The following is a 15,165-nucleotide window of genomic DNA, read 5'->3' as shown; positions in this document are numbered from 1 at the left end:
GGATCGATGATGATTTCCAGTCAAACATTCCTTGGAAAAGCTGAACAAAATGAGTGAAAACTCAGTACCGCCGCTCTCATCGAAACTGAGGTCCTGCACCTTGGCTCACCCAAGTCCTCTGGGAGTCAGACACAGGCCTGAGAACCGCTGCGCTGCTCCTGCCCCCCTCCAGCAGTAGCCAGACTCTCTTCCCATGGGCTTGATCTCTGCCCCACTCTGCTCGCCATCACGGGCATGGGGAAAAGAGAATACTTGGGGTTTGCTGGCAAGCAAGCAGCCATCCCCACTCTCCCAAGCCAGACTGACAGCTAGACATGGGACCTTGGACCTTGGGCTCTCTTGTAGGCACTCTAAAAATATGCTAGCTTCGGACACCCACAAGAAACAGGCGTGCTGACCTGTGTAGAAATCTGCACACTGGAGGCCTGTGGTGAAGTAGGTTGACCAGGGGACACTAAGGTCAGACTGCTGGCCTCCTGGTGGAGGAGACAGGTGTGAGAGTGCTTTTCTCTCACCCATGGTAGTGGAGGGCCCGTCTTGGCTCAAGCCAATCTCAAAGCTAGGAAAGACACCTGTTTTGTTGAGTGGTCTTCTCCAGGGTGTGATTCTTCCAGGAAGGCCTGTTTGGAGGCCGGCTAGGGTCCCATGTAGGAATTGTACTCTGGGCCCCAGGCTGTATATCAAGACTGGCTTGAGAGCTCTGCTCATGGGCAGTGGAGGGTACCAAAGCGACTTTGGCTTGCAAGGGTGCGTTTCTGGTCATTGGAAGCCATGTGTGTTGCAACTTGTCTTGGGACGTGCCAGGCTCTCTGGCTTGCCCTTGGCGTCCCACAGAAGTTAGCTTGTGTTGATGCAGTGTTCAACTTGACTTGCAGTCAAAATTTCCAGTACCCTTGAACATGGGCTTTCCCATGAAGACAGACTGACAGAGAGTGGCATCAATCCAGAGACAGAAGCAGAGACAGAGACAGAGACAGAGACAGAGAGAGAAACCAGGAGTAAGAGAAAGAGACATGGGCAAAGAAAGAGATTGAGAGAGGAGGTCTGGTGGACCCAGAAGGCCTGCCATGTCCTGTGGTGAAGGCCTCAGAGGAGACTTTAAGCAGTTTGAGCTCGGTCCCGCAGCATTCCTAGCGGGAGAAGGATGCAGATTTCGGGTAGCTTTGCCCACCTGGTTGTCAGAGATGTTGAGATGGGAGGAGGGAGGCTTGGTTTGGCTAGTGAGCATGGCCAGAGCTGCGTCCTAAGACTTGAGCTTGAGCCAGCAAGGTGAGCTTGCCTTGGTTTGTGAACCCCGTGCACAGTGTTAGAGGGTTGAGGTCCTCAGAGCTGGCCATGGTTTTTGTTTTGTTTTTTTTGTTTTTTTTTTTTTTTCTCGGGAGGAGTCTGCTTGCTTGCCTGCAGTGCAGTTCCTTGATGTGTTGGCCAGGCCGAACCTGGTGGTTTGATTGCAGAGAGGGGCCAAGGTGATGTGAAAGGGCACAAAAAGAGGGAGCCAGGGCAAGGACAGGCTCTGAGACCCTGGTGAAAAGCTGTCACCGCTGTGGCAAGCCATACTGGAGGGTGAGGGCAGGGCAGGAGTGGTGAGAGAGCAGATGTGATCTGATGTTCCCATTGAGACGAGCCAGGCCCAGCCATCCATCCCAGAGCCAGTTGCCCGCTTCCCACTGTAATGTTGGCATGTGCTTTGATGTCTTCACAGTGTGGCATTGCGTGGCCTGCATGGCCATAGTGCGGAGAGAATGGCCCAGCATCCTTTGCCCAGGGCTGATGGCACCTGAGTGAGCCTCGAGGGAAGTTGCTTGGTGTTTGTGACCTGCAGGAGAAGGCCTAGGGCCCAAGGTAAGCCTCCCATGCATTGTCCCAGGTGCTCAGGATCCTGGGGTCTTGGTGGTGCTGCGAGGACTTACCATCCCTGCATCCCGGGCCTGTCAGCACCTGTAGCAGACTTAGGGCCTCAAGTTGCTTCCCATTTCCATGCAGGGACCCGTTGCAACCTGCCAAAGGACGGGGCATGTCTTGGTATTTCTCGCACTCCCCAACACCCACCCTGTCCTGAGTGCCCTGAAAATCCCTGTGCAAGGGCACTCCAGCGTGCTTGGATCGATGATGATTTCCCATCAAACATTCCTTGGAAAAGCTGAACAAAGTGAATTTAAACTCTGTACTGCAGTTCTCATTGAAACTGACGTCCGGTTTCTTGGTCACCCAAGTCCTGTGGAGTTAAACCTATGCTTGAAATCTACTGTGCTTCATATTCCCGTGACCTCAGCTGCATGTAGACTCTCTTCTCGTGGGCTTTTCTTTTCTCCACTCTGCTAGTCATCGTTTGTATTTTGAAAATACAATATATCAGTCTTGCTTTCAAGCAAGCAGCCTTCCCCACTCTCCCATGCCCACTCACAGCTCGAGATTTGTCCCTTCACCTGGTCCTCTCTGTGATGTTCTCTAGGTATATGGTAGCTACAGACACCTCATAATCAGGCATGCTGTCCTGTGTAAAAATTTGCACACTCTATTCTTTTGATGGCCCGGGTTTACCCTATGACACTATGGTTGCACTGTTAGCCTCTTGGTGGAGGTGAAATATTTGAAATTCCTATTCTTTCACCCATGGTAGTCGAGGGCTCATATTGTCTGAAGCCTATCTCAAAGCTAGGAAAGACAGCTATTTGATTGAGTGGTCCTCACCAGAGTGTGATTCCTCCAGAAAGGCCTGTTTGGAGGCCAAGTGGAGGTCCCTTGCAGGAATTGCACTTCTGGGACACAGACTGTATTTCAAGACTTTCTTGAGGGCTCTGCTTATTAGTTGTGGTGTATACCAAAGCGACTTTGGCTTTCAAGGTTTTTTTTCTGATCATTGGAAACCATGTATGTTACAACTTGTTTTGAGACATGCCAGTCTCACTGGCTTGCCCATTACGTACCATGTATGTTAGTATGTATTGATGTAGTGTTCTCTCTTGCAGTCCTACTTAGAGTACTCTTCAACACTGTGTTCCCCACAAAGAGAGACTGTAAGAGTGTGGTACCCATAGCCAGAGACAGTATCAGAGAGAGAAAACAATAGGAAGAGAAAGAGAAAGTGAGAAAGAGAAAGAGAGCAAGAGACTTGGCAAAAGATAGAGACAGAAAGAGAGTGAAAAAGAATGTCTGGTAGACCCAGTCTACCCACCATGTCTTGTGTTGAAGGCCTGAAAGGAAATATTAGAGCACTTTGACCTCTGGCCCTCAGCATTATTAGTATGAGCGAGCGGGGCAGATCCAGTAGCCTGGTCCACTTGGTGGTCAGAGATATTTAGGGAGAGAGAGGTTTGGTTTGGGTAGTGACAATAGCCAGAGCTTGGTCCTAACACTTCAGCTTCAGAAAAGGATGCCAAGCTGCCATGGTTAGTTGGGTGCACAATGTTAGAGGGGTGAGGTCTTCAGAGATGGCCATGAGCCTGCTTGCTGGTAGTACAGTTCCCTGATGTGGTGGCTGGCACGAAATTGGTTGTTTGACTGTAGAGAGGGGCAAAGATGATCTTCAAGGCTTCAGAGGGTGCCAGGGCAAGGGCAACCTCTGACACTGTGGAGCAAAACTGCCACAGATGTGGCAAGCCATGCTGGAGGGTAAGGGCAGAGCAGGAGTGGTGAGAGAGCAGATGTGATCTGATCTTCCCATTGAGATGAACCAGGCGCACATGTCCCAGAGCCAATTGCCCGCTTCCCACTGTAATGGGGGCATATGCTTCCATGTCTTCAGAGTGTGGATTTCTGTGGCCTGCACGGCCATTGTGCAGAAAGAAGGGCCTAGAATCTTTGCCCAGGGCTTCAGCACCTGACTGAGCCTCGAGTGAAGTTTTTTGGTGTTGGTGACATGCATGAGAATGCCTGAGGACCAAGTTAAGCCTCACATGAGCTGTCCCATGTGCTCATGATACTCAGGTCTTTGTGGTGCTGTGAGGACTTACCATTCCTGTGTCCTGGCTGGACTGCAACTCTCTTGTAACAGAAGTTCTTAGTCAAGGTTTGGCCCACGATCCATGCAGGGACTCATTGCAACCTGCAAAAGGACAGGGCATGTCTTGGTGCTTCTCTCAGCCTCCCAACACCCTCCATCTTCTGAGTGCCCTGAAAATCCCTGTGCAAGGGCACTCCAGCGTGCTTGGATCAACGATGGTTCCCAGTCAAACATTCCTTGGAAATCTCAATGAAATGGGTGAAAACTCAGTATCACCACTCTCATCGAAACTGAGGTCTTGCACCTTGACTTACCCAAGTCCTCTGGGAGTCAGACACAGGCCTGAGAACCACTCCACTGCTCCTGCCATCTCCAGCAGTAGGCGAACTCTCTTCCCATGGGCTTGATCTTTTCTTTACTCTGCTAGCTCTCATGGGCATGGTTAAAATAGAATATGTGGAGCTTGCTGGGAAGCAAGTAGCCATCCCTAGTCTCCCATCCCAGATTGACAGCTAGACATGTGACCCTGGACCTTGGGCTTTCTGTGAGGCACTCTAGGAATATGGTAGCTTTGGACACCCCCACGAAACAGGCTAGCTGACCCGTTTAGAAATTTGCACATTGGAGTCCTTTGGTGGCCCTGGTTTACCCGGGGAGTGTAAGATGGACTGCTGGCCTCCTGGTGGAGGAGAAAGGTGTGAAATTCCTTTTCTTTCACCCATGGTTGTAGTTGGCCCATCTTGGCTCAAGCCATTCTCAAAACTAGGAAAGACACCTATTTTGTTGAGTGGTTTTCAACAGAGTGCGATTCTTCCAGGAAGGCCTGGCAAGCCATTCTGGAGGGTGAGGCCAGAGTAGGAGTCATGAGAGAGCAGATGTGATCTGATCTTCCCATTGAGATGAGCCAGGCCCACTCGTCCCTGAGCCAGTTGCCTGCTTCCCACTATATTATTGGCATGTGCTTTGATGTCTTCACAGTGTGGTATTTCAGGTCCTGTATTTCCAGAATGCAGAGAGAATGGCCCAGAATCTTTGCTCAGGGCTTTTGGAACCTGACTGAGCCTCAAGTGAGGTTGCTTGATGTATGAGAATTTCTGAGGACCAATGTAATCTTCACATGAATTGTCCCGTGTTGTCATGATACTTAGGTCTTCGTGGTGCTTCAATGACTTTCCCTGTCTTCATTCAGGCCTGACTACACCTGTAGTAGATGTTTGTACTCATGGTGCTTCCTCAAATCCATGCAGGGACTCATTGAAACCTGTAAGTGTGTTGGACATGTCTTGGTATTTCTCACACTCCCCAATACATGGCCTATTCTCCATACCCATAATATTGCTCTGTTTTCACTCCAGTGCACTTGGATTGATGACAGCCTCTCCTCTAATATTCCTTGAATAAGTTAAGAATAATGAGTGAAATCTCAGTGATTGCATATTTGGTAACTAAGTAGGTGCCCATGCACAAACCATTATTATAGACATATAGGACATACTTTTGTGATATGTAAATCCACTTAGTTTAGAAAAAATAGTAGTATAATGTGTATGTATGTATATATATATATATATATATATATATATATATATATATATATATATACATATAACTTTAAGAAAGGCCTTCCAACAGGAAACTTGAAAATGTTTGTATCATAGACTTAAAGAAAATCTCTTTCTCCCTAAATAGCTAAGGAGTAGTAGTTTATCATTGTTTCTCTAGGAGTTAAGTGACTGGTCCAGCATATGTGAGGACTAGGTTTTATTATGTTCCCCAGAAAAACAATGTACTATTACATATGACTCAGGGTCAGAATATAGACGGGTATAGGAAGTGCCTACTTTTTGTATTAGTGACACCAAAACATTTTTAAAATGTCAGAAGTGGTCAGCACAATTGTAGTAAATGAACACAGAACCCATGCTTAGTAGGATTGATCAGCCAAATGAAAGACAGGGGAGCTCACCAAGAAAGCTTAACGTCTCAGCACATATCCCCAGGAATGTTGTCCTGGGGAAACAGAGTTACCTAGTTTCATTTGGTTGTCATTGATATCCTAAGGATTTCTCCTTAGCTTGGGGGTCTTATATACTTTTTCTTTAAGATTGAGGAGAATTTCAGGACCGGTTTGTATAATAAATACATTTTAATATAAGTTAAAAAAAAAGTTCCTCCAGGAAAACTACTGTAGGGGTCTGATAAATTGCTGAAGAAGACCCCAGACTCAAGTAATTTGTAAAAACTAAGAACTTTTATTTATCAGCACGTGGGGTCAACCACCTGTACAAAATTGCAACCCGGGATAAAGGTGCACAGGTCCTTGTAAGCATAGCTAGGGGAATTTTAGGAACAGTTAGGTAATCTCAAACATAATTGGTTAAGCAGGTAGTAGTTATATTAGTACATTTTCGATAGGCTGGAGTTTTAGTTTGTTTGTTTGTTTTTTATCTTTGGACACACTTGGGTAAGTTTCAGGGTGGTGAGGTTGCAGGAACTGTCCTTACTTGGTCATTGTTCTGAGATACTGTGGGGCTGACTCAGGCCTTGTATGTGCTCTCTCCCTCATCCCTGCTGTTGGGGTGTTGTGGATTCATAGCCCTTTGTTTAAGAAACTGAAACTTTGGCCCAGCTTGTAAAATGGAGGAAGTTTAGACCTCTCACTACATGACAGATAGGAGATAAGGTAAGGTCAAAGAAAGAGATGGCTTGGGAAATAGTTTTTAGAATTTATGTTTTGTTTTGAGATAAACTTTAAACTTTTTAAAATTCATATTTTATGTTAGAATTTCAGTTTAACTCACATGTAGTATTTTTATAGGTATTTATTATTTTAAAACCAATTTTATCATAACTATAATTTTATATTTAAATTAAAACAGAATCCCTATTTGTGATTAATTTATTACCAAAGACTTTGTTAATGTACCAAATAAAACAGTTTAGAGGCAGTAAATAGTCTCCATTGAAGGAATCCTGAAGCTAGGTTATCTTTAGTTAGATCTTCTCATTTGTTCCAAATATTTGCAAGTTGAAAGCCCATAATTTTCTACCACACTATGATGTCTGAAAGAAAATGGCCCTCATAGTCTGACAGGGAGTGGTACCACTAGGATGTGTGACCTTGTTGGAGTAGGTGTGTCCTTGTTCAAAGAAATATATCAGTGGGAGCAGGATTTGAGGTCTCAGATGATCAAGCCAGGCCCAGTGTGGCATTCTATTCCTCTTGCCTATCAATCTAGATGTAGAACTCTCAGGTCCTTCTCCAGCACCATGCCTATCTGCTTGCCACTATGCTTTCCACTGTGATGATAATGAACTAAACCTCTTAAACTCTAAGGCAGTCACAATTAAATGTTTTCCTTTATAAGAGTAGCTATGTTCATGATGTCTCTTAATATCAATAGAAACTCAAACTAAGATACACACATAAAGTCCAGCAGAATATCAGATAAAAGTTTATCTCTAAATACTTTCTCCTTTTTCAGAAAACATGTTCCCCATATGTATTATTTTTTATTCCTTTCTTGAAAAAAATTGCCTGTCTGTTTTTTGAATCTTAAATGCTCTTTTAATAAAAAAGCAATCCTGAGCAAGATATCAGGGTGAAAGCTGAAAGATCAGAGAAGCAGAACAGCCAGCCACTAGTTCTTACCTCTACAAAATCCTCAGCCTAAAGAGAGTGAGTTCCTGTTTTCTCACACCTTATATACCTTTCTCTACCCTCCATTAATACTTCCTGGGATTAAAGGCATATGTGCATCCCAAGCAAAGGCATGAGATCTCAAGTGCTGGAATTAAAGGTATGTGCCACCAGTGCCTGATCTCTATGTGTAATCTAGTGGCTGGCTCTGTTCTCTGATCCTCAGGCACTCTTATTAGGGTAGACAAGATATCACCAAATTTCCCCTTTTGTGCCTCAAATAATAAAAGAAGGTTGTAGTTAATATAAAAAAAACTATATTCAGTAAGTACAATGAGTTTATACAATAAATACAGTCAAGAATTACATTAACAATGTTCAGTCCATTAACATTTGACAGATTCTGAGGAAATATTCCATTATTTATCCTTTTTTGGTGAGTCCAATATGTTGTACCTAATTCACTTTCTATCCTAACTTGTATTACCAACCAAATACTATCTTTTGATGTCTTTCAAAGTTATACATTTTACTCCTCTTTAGTGAGTTTCTTTTCTGAATTTGTTAACAAGACAAACTATAACTATCTAGCCTTCAACATCCTCAGAAACCTGAGAAAGAAATAATATTAACTGAGTAAGTAGGAAGTGCAAACAAGCAACTTCCAAAAAACGTGAGAAATGACTAAAACAGCTGGCTGCCTGGACATTCACCCAAGATTTCTCTGCAATGTTGGGGCATCAATCTTTGGCCTACATGTCTAGCATATGTGACAGACTCATCTGTAAAGCAGGATTTTTCAAAAGGGCCATCCTACCTTGTCTTGGCAAGGTTTGGCAGTCCTTTCTTTTGTGTCCTGCTTGTCCATTTTAAACAGCATACTTTCAGCATTTGAGGCAAGGGCATTTTCTTGCCCAGTGGCTAACTTGCCACGAAGAAAGTAAACTCCATATGGAGTTTCTTCGATGCCCATCATCTTCTCTGAAGTATATTGGTGCTGCCAGAAGCAGACATGTCTCATTGTCATAAGAAAAGATTCTATGTTATTAAAACATCTTAAGTGCCATATTCTGTAGATCTCTATAGTGTTTGAGGATGACCTGTCTATCTAAAATATATCTCTGTTTGACCTTAAAGGCATACCTAGCCTGACTACATGTTTGATTGTAATAGGTGACTAAATACTAACTTCCATTTCTTTATATCTTAAATAATTAATAGAATCTCCTCTTCATATCTTTTCATGAGCAATTTGCAATCTCCAACAAAGCAAAATTTTCTTTACTGTTTCAAACATTCTTTCTAAAGACTCTACATTTGAATCAGCTAGCAAAATGTCATCCATGTAATGTTAAATTATAGACTGAGGAAATTGTTTATGTATTACTTCCAACAGCTGTCATACAAAATATTGGCACAGGATTGGGATATTTAACATTCCCTGTGGGAGAACCTTCCACTGATATCTCTTAATAGGCTGAGAATTATTATAAGTAGGCACCATGAAGGCAAATTTTTCTCTGTCTTTTTCTTGTAAGGGTATTGAGAAGAAACAGTTTTTTTTAAATGATAAGAGGCCATCCTTTAGGTAACAGAGTAGGCAAAGGAATTCCAGATTGTAGAGAGCCCATTGCCTGAATTACCTTGTTAATAGCTCTTAGATCTGTTACCATTCTCTACTTACCAGATTTCTTTTTAATAACAAATACAGGAGAATTCCAAGGGCTGGTTGATTCTTCAATACACACATGGCCTCTATGTCTAATCTAGTGGCTGGCTCTGTCCTCTGATTCTCAGGCAAGTTTATTAGGTTACATGATACATTACCATACCTGACTTTGTTCTATGTGTTTTGGTTTAGGCTTACATGGTGCTTTTGGGATTGATTGTCTCAGTTTTTACCCTGAGATCATTTTCTCTAACTGAGTCTTGGGGTTATCCTATATGTTCATGCAAACATGAGGGTACACAACACACTGGGTGACCAATCACTCAAATGTTTAACCAGTGAGCCAATAAGGTTCCTTCTGACCCAGGAACACAGTATGTTTGTTGGGTTTCACTATGAGGCCAGTGCACATCCTGGGGTGTTCATCTGAACCTCTACCCATTTAGGTATGAAGGAACAAGTCCCTCTCATCTTCTGTATTTTTATTATCAGGTGCACATACAATTCTTAAACTAAAGGCTTGGCAAGTCACAAGAGAAACAGCAGAAAAATGCAGAATTAGGTATTTAAGGAGTATCGGGGGCAAAGGCCAACTGATAATATATCAAAACATTTCAAACACAAATATCCAAACCAGGCAAAATGTCTTCAAAGCTTCAAAAGTGAACAAAATCCAACTGCCTTTAAGGATCTGAAAACAAGCAAGCAAACCAAAACAAACCAAATATTTAGAACAAATTTCTATCAAAGCAAACAAACTAGATACCTTGAAGCAAATACAAGGATTAATGGCATTAATGGTGAATATTCAGTCACCAATAATATATTTTTTGTAGCACTAAGAAAAAAAAGACTCCCTTGGAGTCATTTAACCCAGAGTGAGTCCAGATTTGAATTCTCTACTTCACACTTCCTGTGTATTACCTCCTCTGTCTAATGCATGAATTTGAATGTGTGCCTGTATGGAGGCTGTCTTGTGAATCTGTAACAGTCTGTGTCTTATGTCTGTGTGTGACCATGTGTGTGTACAAGTGTGTGTCTGTGTATGTATATCTGTGTGTCAGAGTCTGTGTCAGTGTGAGCATGTATACGTTTTGTGTGTCTGTGTGTGTCTTTCCCTAAAAAATGACTTTGCTCTGTTTTTACTGGACAGCATGGGGATATGGAATGAATGGCATAATTTGCAGCAATATTAAAGAGTTTTACCAGGGATAGGTCACTGCCTCCAATTGACCCTACCTGACCAGAACAACAAAACTAAGTACAAACATCATTGTTTATCAGACAGTATACACAAATGAATATTTACTTTAAAAGCTTGCTTTCAACTTGTGTATTTGCCATATTTGTTACTATCTAGGGTTCTTTACCATGTTCATTTTCCTGTCAGTTCGAGAAGTAAAAGAAAGAAAAATAGCTCAACAGGTAGCAGAAGAGAACATGAGCAAACAAAATAGAGAAAGGTGAAGACACACCCACATGTAGGAGACACACAGAGAAAAAATAAATTCCCCACTAAGCAGACAAATTCACCTTCATTTAAATGGTTGGTGTTGAGTCACTGAAGGGTCTCCCTCTTCTAAATGAGGATTGGTTGGTTTGAAGAAAGATAAAATGACTGATTGGGCCACAACTGTTAAGCAAGTATGGTCTGATTTGACCGCAAAGTTTTTAACCAGTCCATCAGCAGGGGCTTACTGGCAGGAGAAAAAGCCTCCAAAAATTTTCTTTTAATCTGACAGGGTTTTGTCTCAGGTCAGGAGGGTGAGGAAGAATCCCAGAAGTTCACCACTTTTATTATTTATACATTGCTCCTCTCTTTATCTGCCTGCCTCCCAGGAAATCTGTGCAATGCCTACTCTCTCACCTTCAGCAAAACATACACATGCATTATTTGAGCCAGGGGTAGAGAAGGGTACATACTTTAAGATAACAGCTATGCATTAGCTTAGTTTGTAAAATTTGATTATGTGGGAAGTTCAAGGTAAATACAGTTGTTGTTACATTGTTCTCTTATAGTCAGGTTAAACAAGCAGGCTGCATATGTAGTGGAACAGCAGTCTTAAGCTTTAAGTGATCTCAAGTTGTATTATTAATCCTGGATTGGAGGTTCAGCAAATGTTCCAGTCTCTTAGAATTTAAGAGATTTTTTTCATAATGTATCACCACATCAAATATTATGAATGCAGATAAAAAAGGACATCTATCAAATTAGGATCCTAACAAAATGGCCTTCAACCAAACCAAGGGTGGTCCAAGAGCCTCAGAAAGAACTCACCTGAAAAAATAACATCAGATGGCCTGGATTCAATGGGTCCGTGCAGGTACCTGGCTTCCATTCAAGTGATTTATCCAGAGAAAAGAGAATCATTTTTAGAGTCCCAACTTGAAGCCTAACACTTTTTGGGCCCTTTACTTTAGATCATTAACCCACTTGGGAGTATTTTTGCTCAACAAATCAATTCTGTACTTATTTCTAAAAATGTGACCCTGGAACAGTCCTAGTAAAAACTGCTGCAACCTGGTCACAGAAGAGTACCATAAGCCACAGAGATGAAAAGAATTACAGATCTATTAGATTTAGTGCCCTAGGCTTTCTGCAGGCCTCTCCCAGGTAGCTTTCTTACTATTTCTAAGTGCTTCTGGGAAATTGAAATGAGAAGGAAGAAGATATACTGGCATTATGGGTGCCCTTGCTATTGAAAAAAGAGAAATTTGAGAGCATTTTATGCCTTTATCATTTGTAGTTCTTAGAGATTTCAGATATAAACATTATATCCTGACTGGATTATGGGGAGATAAGAATTATTTACTGTTCTAGATGTAGTTCTGATTTCAGAGGGCACCTGCTGAGATTTCTAGATTCTTGCATCTCAAAAGAGGGAACTGGACCAATGGCGTGTGTATAGTGATATAAATAGATAATTTATTAAGAGGAAAATGCAATCACAAGAGTAGAAGTAGGTCAGAGAACTGGGAAATAGTAGAAATTTACTTAAGGTTCATTTACTTTTTTTCTTGTGCATTCTCTGTTGACTACACTCAGGTGGGTGTCCATCTTTATAAACTAGCTATTTTGTGTGTGAATTTTAATGGACATTTCCTCATTTGTGCCCTCCATTCACTTGTAGCCTTATCCTTAGGCTAGGTAAGGCTCCAAATAAGTATGCAGTCCCTGTCAAGGTATGGTCCTGCCTATTCTCCTGAAAATCAAATTGATGCTTTGGCTTCCCACAGGAATTTTAGCATTTTCCTCATTACATCAGTAGAGTCATGGAAAAATTCAAATTCCTTTTTTTTTATTCTTCTTTTATACATTACATCTAGACTAGTTTTTCCTTCTTCCATCCACTCCTCCCAGTCCCCCTGACCTTCTCCTTCAGATACACATCTCCTCTATTTCCCTTCATAAAAGAGCATGCCTCCCAGGGATATCAACTGACCACAGCATAATAAGTTACAGTAAGACTAGGTACAAATCCAAATAACAAGGCAAGACAAAGCAATCTAGAAGGAGGAAAAGGGTCCCAAGCACAGGCAAGAGTCAGAGGCACCCTCCACTCCCACTGACAGGAGTCCCACAGGAACACCAAGCTATGTAACCATGCAACCATAACATATATGCAGAGGACCTAGTTCAGACCAATAGAGGCTCTGTGATTGTCACTTCAGTCTTTGTGAGCCCCTGAGCCTTGCTTAGTTGATTCTGTGGACCATGTTCTCATGGTGTCCTTGACCCCTCTGGCTCCTACAACCCTTCGTGCCCATCTTCTGCAGGGTTCCCCAAGCTCCATCTAATGATTCAAATTTCTTTCTTTTTTAAAATTTTTTTAATTCATTTTACATTCCAACCAAGATCCCCCTCTCATCCCTCCACCTGTTCCCCCACCTTCTCCCTACCCCTCCTCCCCTCCTCCAATAAGGTAAGTTCTCCCATGGGGGCACAGCTAAGCTTGGTACATTCAGTTGAGGGAGGACCAAGCCCCTCCCCACTTTACCAGGGGTGAGCTAGGTGTCTGTGGTTTAAATTCCTTAAATAATTTTGTTTTAAATAGTCCAAAGGACTCTCAGCACAATTTTCTGATATACAGTAACTTGTTTCCTGCTAAATTCTATTAACTCTCACCCAAGTGCTGTGGGATGGTCTGTATGTCAAGTGTGTTGCTGATTGGTCAGTAAATAAATCACTGATTGGCCAGTGGCTAGGCAGGAAGTATAGGCGGGACAAGGAGGAGAATAAAGCTGGGAAGTGGAAGGCTGAGTCAGAGAGACACTGCCAGCCGCCATGATGACAAACAGCATGTGAAGATGCCGGTAAGCCATGAACCACATGGCAAGGTATAGATTTATGGAAATGGATTAATTTAAGCTGTAAGAACAGTTAGCAAGAAGCCTGCCACGGCCATACAGTTTATAAGCAATATAAGTCTCTGTGTTTACTTGGTTGGGTCTGAGTGGCTGTGGGACTGGCAGGTGATAGAGATTTGTCCTGACTGTGGGCCAGGCAGGAAAACTCTAGCTACACCCGAGTGATATTCATTATTAGTTACTGAAATCATTAATAGAATTTCAGTGAAAAAAATCAACATGATAGGAAAAAAATGTCCTAAGATTTATGTGGAGCCACAAAAGGCATAAACTTCAAAATCAACCTTGATGTAAATGAACAAAAGACAGATGAGTCATATGTTGTTAATCCCACTGAGTAAGAATAAGACCACTACCACAATTTTTGGGCCAAATTTGAAATAAGCTTTATTAAATATTGGTCAGAAGATAGGCACTAGCCAGGTCCATACCCAGGATTCCTAGAGAATGTCCAGGAATTATGTTAGTCAAGCACTTATAAAAGCAAAACCCACAAAGCTACATACTTCCTGCTTTCATCCAATCAGGGACAAACATATATATCCTGATGTACTTCCTGCCTATGTACCTCCCACCAATGTGTGATCAAGCACATCCTGTGCAGTTGGGTCAACCAACCTTGTTTATAGAAGTGAAAACAAATGGCTTGTTATCTCATATGAACAGCCCCCAGCATTCTAGAATGTTATCTGTCCTCGGACAAGTAGGGTTTGCATGTTAGAGGCACTTTTGTTTTAGAGATCTCTTAAGCACAGCAATTTAAACTTAAAACAACTTTAGCCCTCACAATATCTTGATTTGAAATCTACTACAAAGAAATTCAACCAGCATAAAAACAGACACACCAGCTAATGGCACAGAAATAGTGCCAAGTAATTTTTTTTTGGTTTCAAAAACTAGAAATAGAAAACCAATGCTGCTGAGAAACTAGATATCCATATCTAATATATTGGAGTCATACCCTTGTCTCACACTATATGTAAAATAAACTTAGTGGACTAAAACTTTAAAGGTAAACTTGAACCTATAAAATTACTAGAAGGAAACAAGAGTAAAATGTGACTTCCTGAACACAGGAAAAAAACAAAACAGACAACAAAAAAATGAAATACAAATAGTATAACCCAAATTTAAAAAGCTTCCTCATAGTGACATGTATAATGTTCAGAATGAAGAAATAGTCCATAGAATGAAAAAATTTTAAGCTATATATCTAATAAGGTTTGGTTACCTAAATATAAGGTATTCACACTACTAAGAATATGATAACCTGATATAAAAATGAAAAAGAATCTAAATAAACATATAGTCAGCAAGTGTATGAATAAATGTCAAACACCACTAATTATCAAGACAATGTAAATCAGTATTTCATCTAAATGTTACTTCAAATATATTTGAACGGCTATTATCAAATACAGAAGAAGTAATACGTGTTGCTGAATATGTGAAACTTGTTAGAGTATTTAAGGCAGCCATTGAAAGACAGAAGGTAGAAAGAGAAGTGTGGTCTGACCTTGGGCAGGATCATGTTTATTTAAGGCA

General features: G+C 41.8%; 3 non-coding genes across 3 annotated transcripts; all 3 read left to right on the top strand.

Moving 5' to 3' along the window:
- LOC131903157 (small nucleolar RNA SNORD116) lies at nt 1–94 on the top strand. The gene has a single exon (XR_009377410.1). It is a non-coding gene; the product is annotated as a small nucleolar RNA SNORD116 (small nucleolar RNA).
- A 2,006-nt stretch (nt 95–2,100) lies between these two features.
- On the top strand, nt 2,101–2,194 carry LOC131903186 (small nucleolar RNA SNORD116). The gene has a single exon (XR_009377436.1). It is a non-coding gene; the product is annotated as a small nucleolar RNA SNORD116 (small nucleolar RNA).
- A 1,955-nt stretch (nt 2,195–4,149) lies between these two features.
- Nucleotides 4,150–4,242, top strand: LOC131903187 (small nucleolar RNA SNORD116). Its single transcript, XR_009377437.1, has one exon. It is a non-coding gene; the product is annotated as a small nucleolar RNA SNORD116 (small nucleolar RNA).
- Nucleotides 4,243–15,165: the final 10,923 nt, after the last annotated feature.

This window comes from Peromyscus eremicus, chromosome 1 (genome assembly GCF_949786415.1).
Source record: "Peromyscus eremicus chromosome 1, PerEre_H2_v1, whole genome shotgun sequence".
Classification (NCBI taxonomy): domain Eukaryota; kingdom Metazoa; phylum Chordata; class Mammalia; order Rodentia; family Cricetidae; genus Peromyscus; species Peromyscus eremicus.
The sequence above is the reverse complement of the archived record's forward strand: the minus strand, read 5'-3'. Positions and strand labels throughout refer to the sequence as shown.